Source organism: Nyctibius grandis, chromosome 2, assembly GCF_013368605.1.
Source record: "Nyctibius grandis isolate bNycGra1 chromosome 2, bNycGra1.pri, whole genome shotgun sequence".
NCBI lineage: Eukaryota > Metazoa > Chordata > Aves > Nyctibiiformes > Nyctibiidae > Nyctibius > Nyctibius grandis.
In genome coordinates this window covers 120,991,170-121,004,952 of record NC_090659.1, presented here as the reverse complement: position 1 = coordinate 121,004,952, position 13,783 = coordinate 120,991,170, and positions in this window count along the sequence as shown.

Below are 13,783 nucleotides of genomic sequence, written 5' to 3'. Positions count from 1 at the left end.
CAAAATCAAATTAGGCAGTTGATAATCTCAAAACAAACTTTATTCTAACAAAAATTGTTTAGCAGAGAATCAACTAGAAATAAGGTTAATCAAAATCGTTTCAACACTCCGACAATATTAGTAAACAGGTTCAGGATGTATGAGGAATTAATACTGCACAACCGACTCAAGAATTCTTAAGCTTTGGAAATGAGGATCCAAAATGTGCACAATCACTCGCCTATAAGATGAGTGCTCTCAAACTTGATGAGTTTCGTTGGGCAGCATCCCAACCCAAGCGGAGAGTCCCAGATTGCAGACCCACTGCTCCGAGGAGGACCAACTCAAAATGGCCCTCCGATATATATGGTCATGTTAGCTCTTATTGGCTGAGGGTCCCGTCTTCCGGTGACTGTGTACATGGCAACAGTCACCGTAAAGGCACTAAAAGTAAGGGCGCGAAAAGCAAGGACGCAACAGTCCTAAAGCCTTGCTCTTTATCAGAGCAGGTGCACCTGCCACAAAGGAAGATCCCCAAACACGCTGTTTGACTGCCGGCTAACCCTTGAAGTTCCAAAAAAGTCTATATATCTCAGGTTTCCTTCTGGGCATTCTCTGAAAATGTCCACTCCTGAACTGTTAATGGTGCTGAGCATATCAGAACTTATCTCACAGCAATACACTGTCTAAATACCTGATTAGACCTTCCTCTGCACAGACTGCTTTAGCATGCCTGCTCACTGCACAACTGCCAGACCAAGTGCTGCACAGACATAAGCAGACTTTTTTTTTTTAAATCAGGAGTCAGTCCAAATTTTTTTTAATCAGGAGTCAGTGCATTCACCCAGGATGAGATAGGCTCAGGTTCTACTAAATCCTGTGCCTGAGGGACTTTGCACCCCAGTGTTCAGCTGCAGACTACACAGATGAAAGGTTTTGTCAATCCTTTCACTAAGAATTTTCTAAAACACAAAATACTGACTGAAATAAGTCACTCCACATCCTTGTGTAAAAGCATTCATTGTGACACCTGTCTAATTTTCAGTAAATATTTCACACACAGTATCAAGCATACAGATAGCAGTTCAGGCTAAATTTAGGTCTCTTCCTCCCAGCTAAGTACCATATTTTTCAGCTTACAAAAAATGGGACATCTACTGCAGGAAAGCTCAAGAGAGCCCTTGTTCAGGTACAACAGCGTTGCCAGACTACTCCTCTGACATGTGTTTAGGCTTTATTACTTAAATGCCTCTCCGTACTTTAACATGCTATAGACACTCTATGGTGTCTATAATCCAAGCTCACTGAACAAATGCAAACACAGAAAGTATATTCTGTAACACTACATTCCCTTGGTGATTTTAGCATTTAGACCTTGAAGCTTTGAGAGGAACAGAACCCCTTTAAAAACTTGGGCCAGATCTACCAGATTATTCCTGTATAGCAAAATTAGGCAGAGGTGTGATCCCTATTCAACAATCCCCCAACATTTTTAGAATATTTCCTTTAGTTTTTCTTCCCTCTTTTACAGGCATCGGGGATATTTTCCCTACCAAGGAACCATGGATCTCCTCACCAGTGTCCAATCCATACTCACACAACCCACTTTGCAAACAAACAAAGTGCTCAGGAACAGTCTTGAATTGACTGACCAAAAAAAAACCTTGAAGAGGAAAACTTGAATGTGTTTGTCTTTAGCTTTTTGTCATGTATGATATATCAGTCATGTCTCAAGCAGAAAATGCTATACCTCACCTCACCATCAGATATCTCAAGACTTCTGCTTCCTAAAGTGGATGTGCTGAGCTAAGTAACAGCTCACAAGCAAGACAAAAAGTGTAGAGAACATGCTACCCAGTTTATTTATACTTATTTGGTGTTATTTAAGTTCCTCCTGGTTTACAGTGATAAAAGTGAGAACAGAACAGAGAGCATGTGAAAAAACATTCCCTTTTTACTTCATCATTGACATCTCTTCACTGTTATTTGTGATGTAGCAAATAAGCAGAACTCCACAAGCTGAACATTAGCAGGACAAACTTGGCATTGGTACCCTAGAGGCCTTTTTTGGTACACCACTGTGACATTGTAATAAATGTAGCTTAGATGAAACAAGCTATGTAGGTGGACTTTGACTTATAACCATAAGCATGGCCTGAGGAGCTGTGACCCCTTGTTTCCCTGATCTCACCCTGCCAACAGTTAACATTGACTTTGTGTGCAAATAGAAGAACTGTTCAATTCTTATTGTAATTTGATTTGTTTTAATGATACCCACTGTTCACTGGGAACCCTTAAAATGATACTGAGAAACTCAACATTAAGACTGGGCTCAGTGTTGACCCTGGGATGGGAAACTGGATGCTATGAAAACATGCATTTTTCCCACTTAAATGTTAAAATGTCACAAGACTGAAAAATAAGACCCCTATACTTCTTTCCATGTCCACAGAAAGAGTAACCTGATCATCTCCAGCACAGCAGGAGGTATGGATGGACAAAAGACACCAAGAAAATGACTGGCATGTTTGCTTTTAAGGGAGTGGCCCTTGCAGTAACACTGAATTTCTAGAGGCACTAGAGTGAGAAGTGTAAACTCTGATTAATTCCTCCCTAATCTGGATATCCTTTGTGGGAAAGCCATAGAGTTTCTCTGTACATCCCAGTCTCTCTTCTATAAGCTGTAGGCACGACAAAGTTTCTTTGAGAATTTATCATCTTTGGGTATTTTGATTATCAGCTTTTTGAGATGGGGACTGTCTTTAACAGTTTACATATGCAGTATTTAGCACAGAGGGACTGACTGCCACCGTAATACATTCCTTGATAACAGCAACTGCCTACAGCTGCCATTGGGCAGCAGAAGGATCCTTTCTGTTTGAGCAGTAACTGTCCAACAGGAAAAACTTCAAACTCTGTTGGTTTCTGCCTGGGAGATTTTACAAGAAAACAATATAGGGTTTAAAATTCACTCAGACTGAAATAAATCTTTGCTTTCGTTGGCTGTTTTCATCATAAATTTAATCTAGTCTCATAAATTTGTGCCATGTAAATTTGAACATTTTAGAAAGAATAATTAGGTCTAAGTTTTCAAAAGCCACTTTGTCTTATCTATTTGCCTTCAAAAATCAGTTTGTTACCTGACTTCATTGTTAGTATGCTAATTACTTTGACAATATCTTTGAACATTGCCTGGAGGATTTGGTTTTATTCAAAAGCAGATGTGTGTTTTCCGTAATGTTTTATATTTCTTTGGGGAGTTTTTAGCTGGAGTAAAATTTCTGTTCAGCTTGAAATCACATTTATTAAGTTTCTTCTCAACTAAACCACAGCAGGGAGAAAACAGCTGCTTACATACAAACAAACAAAAACAGAAGATATGAAGTATAATTGGGACTACATGGGCACTAAAGCAGGTTGATAAACTTTATTTGAAGAAAGATTCTGCAAGGAGGGAGAGAACTTCTCTTTTGCATTGACCATATGAGTTGCCTTACCCAGATCAAAAGGCAGGAAAGAACCATGTGCCAGAACTATTTGAGTAAAAAGCATCGTGTTCAAAAATCACTGAAGGTCATTACAGAACCACAGAATCACAGAATCAACCAGGTTGGAAGAGACCTCAGGGATCATCGAGTCCAACCGTTGCCCTGACACCACCATGTCAACTAGACCATGGCACTAAGTGCCATGTCCAGTCTTTTCTTAAACACATCCAGAGATGGTGACTCCATCACCTCCCTGGGCAGCCCATTCCAATGTCTAATGACCCTTTCTGAGAAGAAATTCTTCCTAATGTCCAACCTGAACCTCCCCTGGTGAAGCTTGAGGCTGTGTCCTCTTGTCCTATTGCTAGTTGCCTGGGAGAAGAGGCCAACTCCCACTTCACTACAACCTCCCTTCAGGTAGTTGTAGACTGCAATAAGGTCACCTCTGAGCCTCCTCTTCTCCAGGCTAAACAACCCCAGCTCCCTCAGCCATTCCTCATAGGTCAGAGCCTCCAGACCCTTCACCAGCTTGGTCGCCGTCCTCTGGACTCACTCCAACACCTCAACATCTTTCTTGAAGTGTGGGGCCCAGAACTGAACACAGTACTCAAGGGGCGGTCTCACCAGTGCCGAGTACAAAGGGACGATCACTTCCCTAGACCAGCTGGCTACACTATTCCTAATAGAGGCCAGGATGCCATTGGCCGCCTTGGCCACGTGGGCACACTGCTGGCTCATGTTTAGCCGGCTGTCGATCCAATCGATTAATTAGGATCCAACCGATTAATTGTGCTGCCTTCAAGCACAATTCACCTGGTGACTTGAAGGTGATTCAAGTCACCAGGTTTTGATGGCTACAAATTCATCCCTAGCCTTCATGAAACATGGGATCATACCCTTCCCAGGTCATGCTTCAGGTGAGGGAGAGAGCATTTCTCTAATTCCAAGTTGTCTGGAATCATTTTGTCATATACTTTCCCAGTTAGAAACTGCATTTTTTTTCTAGAACCACCCAGTGACCTTGGGTATTTTGGTGACATTATGCCCCATATAATTCCAGTCAATCACTGCCCATGTCTGCACCAATTAATTGGAGATGCCCAGGAACACTGAAGCCCATTGACATCAACATACAGGTCCAGCAAGTCCAGCACAGGGCCATGAAGATAGTCAGGAAGCTTGAGCATGTGAAATACAAGGAGAAACGGCAGGAGGTGGGTTTATTCAGCCTGGAGAAGAGAAGGCTCACAGAGAATCTTTCTGCCTTCTTATTGCAACATGTTACAGCTACCTAATGAGAGGGTGCAGTGCAGATGGAGCTTCTCTTGTTTCTCAGAGGAACACAGCAATAGCAAAAAAGGCAATGAACACAAGCTGCAACACCAGAAACTCTGATTAGCTATTAGGGACAAAAAAAATTCACTATGAGCATGGTCAAATTTATGAAAAAAGGCCCAAAGAGGGGATGAAGTGTCCATCCCTGTAGAAGTTCAAACTGTAACTTGAAAGGGCCCTAAGCAAACTGCTCTTAACTGGCCTTGCTTTGAGCAGTGGGGTTGGCTTGAGACCTCCAGAGGCCTCTTCCAACTACAGTTATTGTGTGATTCTCTGACTGCATGATCACCTGCCCTTGAAGCACTGCAGAAGTTGTTTCACTGTTGGAGAGCTTTTTTTGAGAGTCTTAAGTTATATTTACATGTAATACACCATATTGACTGGATGCCAAGGCACATCCTTTTAGCATTCAAATTAATTTGATATTCAGATCTATTGTTCATCCTCTACCTCACTAAAGATGAGATACAACATTGAAAACTGAGAATATGCTTTTTGATAATATGCTCAACACACAGTTTGATCTACTGACACATTATACAAGTTCTCTAAAATAGTCACTCATTGCTAGGATTTCCTCTTCCTTGACACTCAGCCTTCCCTCATGGGTAAATATTAAAATGAATAAACTTAACATTAAAAGCAAGGATATTCAGAGCCAATAATGCTAAGACAAGAATTGTATCACACATACATACACAAAGCAATACACAAAACTCAGAAGTCATGAAATGAGATGCTTCAGCAGTTACCAGCACATGAAATTATGACATGAAGAGCTGCAATGAAAAAGAAAACGGCCAAACAAAAAAAAAAAATACTAGAGCTTTATCATCTAACAAAATCAGGATAATGGAGAGACTATCTGCAGAGTATTGCACACAGCTCGTGACTCTGTTAGCCAACCAAAGATCCATGCTGCATAGTGGGCACATACCATGCGACTGACTAACAAAATACGCATAGCTGCTTAGCTAAGCTTCACAGTAATAGAAACAGCCACACAAAAACTGGCTGCATTCAGCACGGGATCAGCAAGGTGCACTTGATTATTTACTGCATAAAGGATCAGACGAAACTGTCAGAGACACGCTCCCGTTGAGTCACAAGGTTCAGAACGGACCCCCTTGCTCTCTAAATTCCTCCTCAGAGAGGAGTCTAGGTGCATCTGGATCTAATCCTCGTCCCAGGCTTAGTCAATGGTTTATGTCTAAAGGATTATATATGCGCAATCAATCCTTTGTATCACTTAGCTAACATTTCAAAGCTTCAGCGCTTGTTCCCAATTCACTTACCAAGTATCTGACGCAATAAAGATTCTCTCAACCTTGAGGAGTAACCTTGAGAGGTGTCTCTAGTCAAGGGGAGATCCTGGCACGCAGCCCGCTGTCGTTTCAGGAGAGCTCAATGGGCCCTGGGATGTCCACTGTTTATAGAGTAAGATGATTGATTTACAGTCATATTCACATACCAGCAAGATGTCTGGGTCGCTGTTCCAGACAGCCCTTGGCTACCATGTTGCCATCCATCCCCTGAAGTCCAGGTAAGCTGGATGCAGCCATCAGAACCCCCACTGGTGGTCATGGGTTAAGCAGAGGGCAGGGGGGCACACATCACCACAATGTCATTAATGGCCAAACCAACACACCACTATGCAAGTGTATATTTTCTTCTTTTTCTGTCCTTTGTTTCAAAGGTGAGGGAGAGACAGGCCAGTTGTTCCTGCAAGTCTCATTGCATTTCATATTTCCTATTAGAGGAACTGCCTTCTGTCCCATAAGAGATTTTCTTCCCAACTGCTCAGCAAAAGACAAACCAAGTAAGACGGGCACCAAAACACTAAAAGCCTGTGGATTTTAATCACTGACTCAAGCTATAGCCATACTCTCAGCCAGCCTTGGATCAAAGTTCATTATCTTTTTCCACTCCCACTGTTTAAATGGACATGCATATTCAAGAGCGGGTATAAGCTGATCTCTGGAGTTCTTTGGTGGGGAAGAGACTAAGAGGAGCCTAGAATCCTCAGTGTTGTACAGATGGTACTCCGCACTCACAGGAAACGTGAGCTGTGTATTCCCTCTCAGTATGGTCTACCACCACAGTAAGAAATAATACAGAGAGAAAGCAAGCCAACCACAGTGCTTAGCATGCTTAAGACAACTTTCAAGTGTGTTTTTGTCCTCAACATATAGACATAGCTCATGTCATTCACCCAGTGTCGTACAGAAATTTGGTTGTAGATCTAAGAATTACAACAGGCATGAGACAAATGAGACAAATGTAAAATTATGACCATTTCCCAAAGGACAGAAATACCACTAACTACACACTGAGGCTGAATTTGTTCCATTTATCTCTGTTTAAGAAAAGACTGGACATGGCACTTAGTGCCATGGTCTAGTTGACAGGGTGGTGTAAGGGCAACGGTTGGACTCAATGATCCCTGAGGTCTCTTCCAAACTGATTGATTCTGTGATTCTGTGATCTCTGTACATCAACCCACACTGGTATGTATAGTATTAACAAGTTTATCAGCACCTGGCCCAACAGCATTACACAGCTGTTCTTCAAAACAATGGTGTGAGTTTAAGCATCACTTGGGCAGAATTTTCAATGCATCCTAGTGTTTGTCTTTCTACCAATCGTTATCTCTTTTCTATTATCCCATTTTCTTTATTACTTCATTTATGCTCAGATTGTCTTTCATTCTCTGTTCCTGTTTTGGCATCATTATTGTTATTACTTTTTTGGTATTTGTCTTCCACTACCAACTCTCCTCTGGGCCATTTGCTTTGTGCTTTGTTTTATTCTTGTCTTCTGGACTGGTATTGCAATAAAAGGTGACTGCACGGCAGGCGAATCTTTCATCTCAATGTTCAGCCGCTAAACAAAAATGTTGAGCTGACTCTCCAGAGTCTGGGCTTTTTTTCTCTCTTTCAAACAGAACAAAGTAAAACACAACAGCTTTCCTCAGGTAAGCCTCAGAGCTCTGTCCTCTGCCAGGACACTTCTCATAGATTCTTCTGGGTGGGTCTTCTACATGCTTTGCAATCATAACTCCCAGTTTACCCATACAGAGATTATTGTTGTGCTGTCCACGCATTGTATCATTTTATTTATTGCCATTTCATATTCTCCAAAATACATTTAATGATGTTTCCTTCCTTTATAAAACACAAAAACATGTATTCAGATAAAAAACACCAGATTTTCATTTTTTTAACAAGTTCCAGAAGACTTTAAGCAATACATATAATCAGACTGAAGCTATTCAGGGTTTATTTAAGTTTTTCAAAAGGAAATTCCAGTCAGTTGATACAGGTAAAACTGAGTATTTCAGCTGACTTCTGTTTGTCATGTTTGTTCTTTCTGTTGTATCCAAAAATTGCTACCTACAGAAATCCAGTATTTCCTTCCATTTCTTGCTAGTGGATTTAGGTGACAAAAGAGAGATTGCTTGAATGTCAACTCTTTTTTTTTTTTCCCTGGCAGATTGTCTATTAAGTAGGTAAAATTTCAAGAAATGTGTGAAATAACACTCCAAGCCAAATGACACATTTCTAGCCCTCTAGATCTGACATCTTACAGCTTGTGCTGAGGGTCACAATTGCATACACTTTTCTTTCTTGATTAAGTTTTTCTGCTTATTATGTTTTATCATTTTATGCTTTCCATGTGAAAGAAAAGTTTCCTTTCTTTTTTAGTCTGTAATGAAAGGAATATGCCATTACCTGACCAGAAAAAAAGAAATTAGGGTTGATTGATTGGCATTTAATTTTATGTTGTAAGCTTGCTCTCCTGCAAAATAGAACAATTCCTTTCCAGATAGCTGGTTCCTTAAGAAACCATCCAAGGAGTTTGCACTAGTCCCACCTGAAAGACAGCTGCTTGGCTCACCCACTGGTTGGCTTCCCACCAATGCTTCTAGGCAGACAGCCAAAGAGAAAGGTCACCTGAGAGCAGCCTGCCAGGTGGAGGTGAGAAAAACCACTCATACACCAAGGGAGCTGGATGTCATGTTGGGCAAAGAACACAGCAGCCTCCAGGCAGTCTGGGGAATCAACTGGCTAAATAATTGAGGTTTTCAAGTAACTTAAATCTGAAGCAACTTACAGCCAGTAGTCCTGAAAGAAATTTCCAAGATCTCCAGAAATTTGATGGTTGCTAAAAATATATCTTAAGATGCTTTAGTACAGAGTAAGGCTTACTTCTCAATGATACTCAAAGAGGAGAAAGGGATTATCTAGGTAACTACAGGCCAGTTAATCTGATTTCACTCTCCAGTAGAGAAATCCTGAAGTTGATATGGGAATAAATTAATGGAAAATAAAGGCAGAAATATAATTTACACTAGTCAATACAGTTTTATAAGAAAAGCTCATGAAATAAAATTGATTTTCTTATTTGACTTAATCATGTATGTGCAGTTGATAATGTACTTAGATTTATTAAGATGTTTGTTTGGCTTGGTGCCATGTGATAGATGAAAAAATGAACTCTTCACAATATCACTGGTGCATATATTAAATGGTTTGAATCAAGCTGGCTGATCTACAAGAGAGATGTCAGTGAAAAAACATCATTGTCAAGCATAGGTGTTTCTGAAAGGATTCTGCTGGATTTGTATTATGTGAACCATACCTACAAATGAATACATCTCCAAACCTGGAAAACAGTGACTTGGAGAGGGCTGATGGGATGGAATGCACAAACACGTCTCCATAAACTTACAGAAGTCGGGGTGGGGGAAGGGAAACATATTTCCTTGCATGTATAAACAAAGAAGAAATCAGGAGGAAAGAGAGCTGATGCTGCCATGATAAGTTGTGAAAGAAAATGTCAGTAGTTCTGGCTTCCACCATATATATTCTGGCTTCCACTTATACCGTTTACAGAAAAGGGAGACAGAAAAACTTTGTAACCTAGGCAGTGATGCCTTAGCAATATTTGAACAGACTGATCTAGGTATCAGTGACTAAAGAGCTTTCTGATCCAGCTGATAGATTAAATCAGATATAGTCATATTAATGACTGTGCACATATTTTTAATAGCAAGGCTGATTACCAGAAGCAGTGGTGGTTTCTACATCATCTAGTATTTGCCAGCAAATACTAGATGCCTTCCTCCAGGCTTTGTTCAGGCAAACAACAGTGCCTCTGCACTTAAACTTCATGTACAGGTTGTAGTGTGGGTACAGGAGTTAAAATCGAAGAAGGCAATGTTCTCCTCAGTCTTTCAAGTTCGTGGAGATATCCAAAACACCCTTAGTGGCTGAACAGTTTTCATGAAGAACTCTGCAAAACTGGCTCTTCCACTTCAGGTGCTAGTGCAACTCACATAAACTAGTTGATGCATATTTGTATGCATCAACACAGAGAATGAAGATACTTAAAAGTTGTTTAGCTTGGGAGAAATACACAACCTCAGACAAAACCTTAGGTGACACAAGCCTTATATTTCCCCTACAAGCAAAGGTGTTTGGATGACTCGTTCAATATTTTCAGAAAGTTTCTAAACAGTTTTGGCTAAACAAAGTCTGAGGCACTAAATGGCTTTTTAAGTGTGATGCAGAAAGACTGAACAGAAACCACCAGATGAGAGACTGAGGTTTGAACGAACATACCAACTCTTACTGTCATTTTACAAAAGATCCTTCTTAAAATGAACACCCTGGTAAAGAATCATAGAATTGGGACGGACTGAGGTTTCCCTCCCCCAGCAAATCTAGTTTAAAGCCCTCTTTACCAGCTTGGCAAGTCTATGACCCAAGATGGTCTTCCACTTCTCTGACAGATGGACCCCATCAGCTGCCAGAAGACCAGGTTTCTCGAAACGAGTCCCATAGATAAAGATATAGTTCATAATTTGTTAGGAAGAAACTCCAGTTAGATTCCTTGCAGCTGTAGGACACTTAAAAGCCAAATCTTTCTCTTCAGCAAATAACCTTACAGCTGGTTCTGTTTCTTTCTGCCATATTAATGCTCTGTGTTTAAGAATTCTCCACAGATCTCAGATTAATACCATCCAGCCTATTGCTAATAAAACAATCTCTCTCCTTTGCCCTTTCTAAGTTGAAGCTTATGCAAATTACATCTAAAGAGATAGTCTTTGGATTAAGATTCCCCACTGACAGATGGGTAATTCACTTTCTCTGTGGCGGGTAATGCCACCCTCACACAGATGCTTGAACGCTGGTTCAATTTTTTTTGATCGTCAGTAATGATGACATCTGTTAGCCTGATTTTATCCAGGCACTATGCAAGGATTTTGTTATTTTACAGAGCTTACAAACCTGATCTTTGCTGATGCTCTCGCTGATAGAAAGTGCAATATCACTACAATGGTGTTGAATACACTAGCCATATTTTATGAAAGAAATCTTGCCTTCTGTGGCAACTATGGGGTGGTGTGAGTTAATCAGCAGGTTGTCAAAAGCCACACAGACAGAAGTGTGGCATGGCAGATCCTTGGAACAGGTAGGGAATCATTTACCGTGAATTCACTAGGTATCAGTCCAGGCTGCCATCTGCAGCCTGTAAAATATTATCCCTACAGCCACAGCCCTGGTGGCTTATTACCCTACAGCCATAACAAAGAAGTATTTTGAAAATTATGTTTATCCTGTGATTTTTTTCACAGATGAAAAAAATTCCTCTTCAAACACTCTTAGAGATGCCCAGACTTCCTCCAAAATGGGAGAATGCCAATACCCGAATGCTCAAAGCCACTATACGACTGGTCAGCAATGGAATCTCTCCCATGGGAGGACTACAAGGTCCATCATTTTCAGAAGAGAAACACTGCATATGACCCTGTTCTTGGGATGTGCAAAGGTTGCCCTTACATATAACGCACTGCCAGAACTCTGGCACTGAAATAACCAGGGTAAAGAGTTCACTTATTCTTTCTTCAGTCCTTCCTTTGTGCTGAGGCAATCTAGTAACAGTAATTGTCTCAAGTGGTCTTCCCACAGCATGGATCTGCATTCTCCAGCTGTGGGCAAAGCCAGTGGAAAGATGCCCTTTGTGCCTCCCCCACCTTTAGTCTATCTCATAGGAACTGAATAATTACTGGTCTGAAATTATTATTTTTTAAATTAACATATCTTCTAGAGGCCCCAATCACAGTTAAGAGCCTCGTGGATCTGAGACTTTTCAAACTCGCAGTAAGAGTCTATCCCTTTGCACAAGGACTTAACAATGCCAATAGATATAACGAGGGCAGAGCAGAAAAGTGAATGACTTGTCTAGGCAATTCAGCAGGTCAAAATAAATTACAGATCTCTCTTGTCCTCCAAACCACTGCATATACATCAGGCAGAGCTCTTCTAAAGTGCTTAATGTTCAGTTTTGTAATTTGCTGTGGAAACAACTGACTAAAATAAAAGTGGGAAAAGCCTCCTGAACACAAATGGTCTTTCTCTCCTTTAATAAAGAAATAACCCAGGTAGGTAGGATGGCTCCCAAAATACGTTGTTGACACCTTTCAGAGATAATCTGGGAATTTAAATACTTTCTATAGCTTCAGATAATAGTGTTGGCTGTTTTTTATGCTGTGTGGCTCTGACAGAAAAGCAGTTGGTCCTAGCAGCTGTCAGAGCTTTCAGAAATTGACATGAGTTCTCAGCATTGTGTTTTTGGCAGAACCCATCCGCTTGCCATTGTTTTGCTCTTCTACATCTCCCATTCCTTCCTGGCCTTGAGCTCATAAAATTCAAGAAAAAAGCCAGCAAAAAGGCATTAAGCCTCATGTCTGGATTGAGGCAATCTTGTTATTAATCCTGGAAACAGTATTTTCAGCATTGTCTGATTCTGTGGTATCCTTTGCTGTGGAAAGAATGAGCTTTTCTAAATTAAACTTGTTAGCTGACTTTTAAAATCAGGCAATATAGCAATTAAAAAGAGAGAGACAGGGAATTTACAGCCGAGGTGAAGAAGCACATGCCAATGGAGAGTCAGTAGCTTGGAGCTGTTTCTCAGATCTGCTGCTGAATCATGCAGTGAAGAATAGCATTTTTTTTCCCAGTGTCTGTAGACCAAGTCTGTAGACCAGGCTCTAAATCCTTAGTCATAAGCCTTCAGTAAAAGCCATCCAGAGGTCAATGACATTTGTCTCTGTAGTAGATGATGTTCTACCTGTGCTACAAATTATGCAGCATTTCACATATTTACTTCACCACCTGAAAAAGAAAGAATCCACAAAAACCTGCAGGAAGAAATTGTTTCTAAGGCAGTCTTCATCATGTGCTGCATATACTGAGGAGTGTGTATTACCAGTAAATTGCACAAAACAACGTGGATATGAATAAATGTGTAAGTAGACTTGTCAAAATGCATTTATAAAGCAGTTGTAAAAAGTGAATCATTTTGCAAAATTAAAAAAAAAAAAAAGAGGACAAGAAGTTTCCACCAGTTTAGCTGTTGTGAAGGTTTAAACCCTAAAATAACCATACCTAGGGAAATTTAACTTTGTATTCCACCACATTCCCTTGATTCAGGAATACAAGACCTCATGTATTGCACTTATTGTGCAATCAATAAGTACCACACCTAGAAAACATGAGGAAATGTAGGAGCACATCTCACCTTTTTCTGAGAGATGTAGGAGAACATCTCCACCACCTCAAAGCTGGAGAATTTTGGATGTACTGAATAAAGATGCAACATGAGAGCCTATAACTTTGCTTTCATTCTGAGAAGAGAAATGAGACACCTGTCTCTTGGGAAGCAGGGCAGTAGTTCATATCAAAGCATTAATGTGCTATGCAAGTTCCAACAAAAGACCTTCCTCACAGAGGTGAACACTGGAGGCCATAAAGGAAAAAAGAAACAGTGGAATCTAAAAAGGAAAAAATCAGTGATTATCCTAAAACGTGATGTATTTTTACTTTCATAGATAGTGAATCTCCAAGCACAGAAGGGCAGCAGACCTTGCGCTGCTGGGCACTACAGACACATATATACATAACCATGATAGGAAG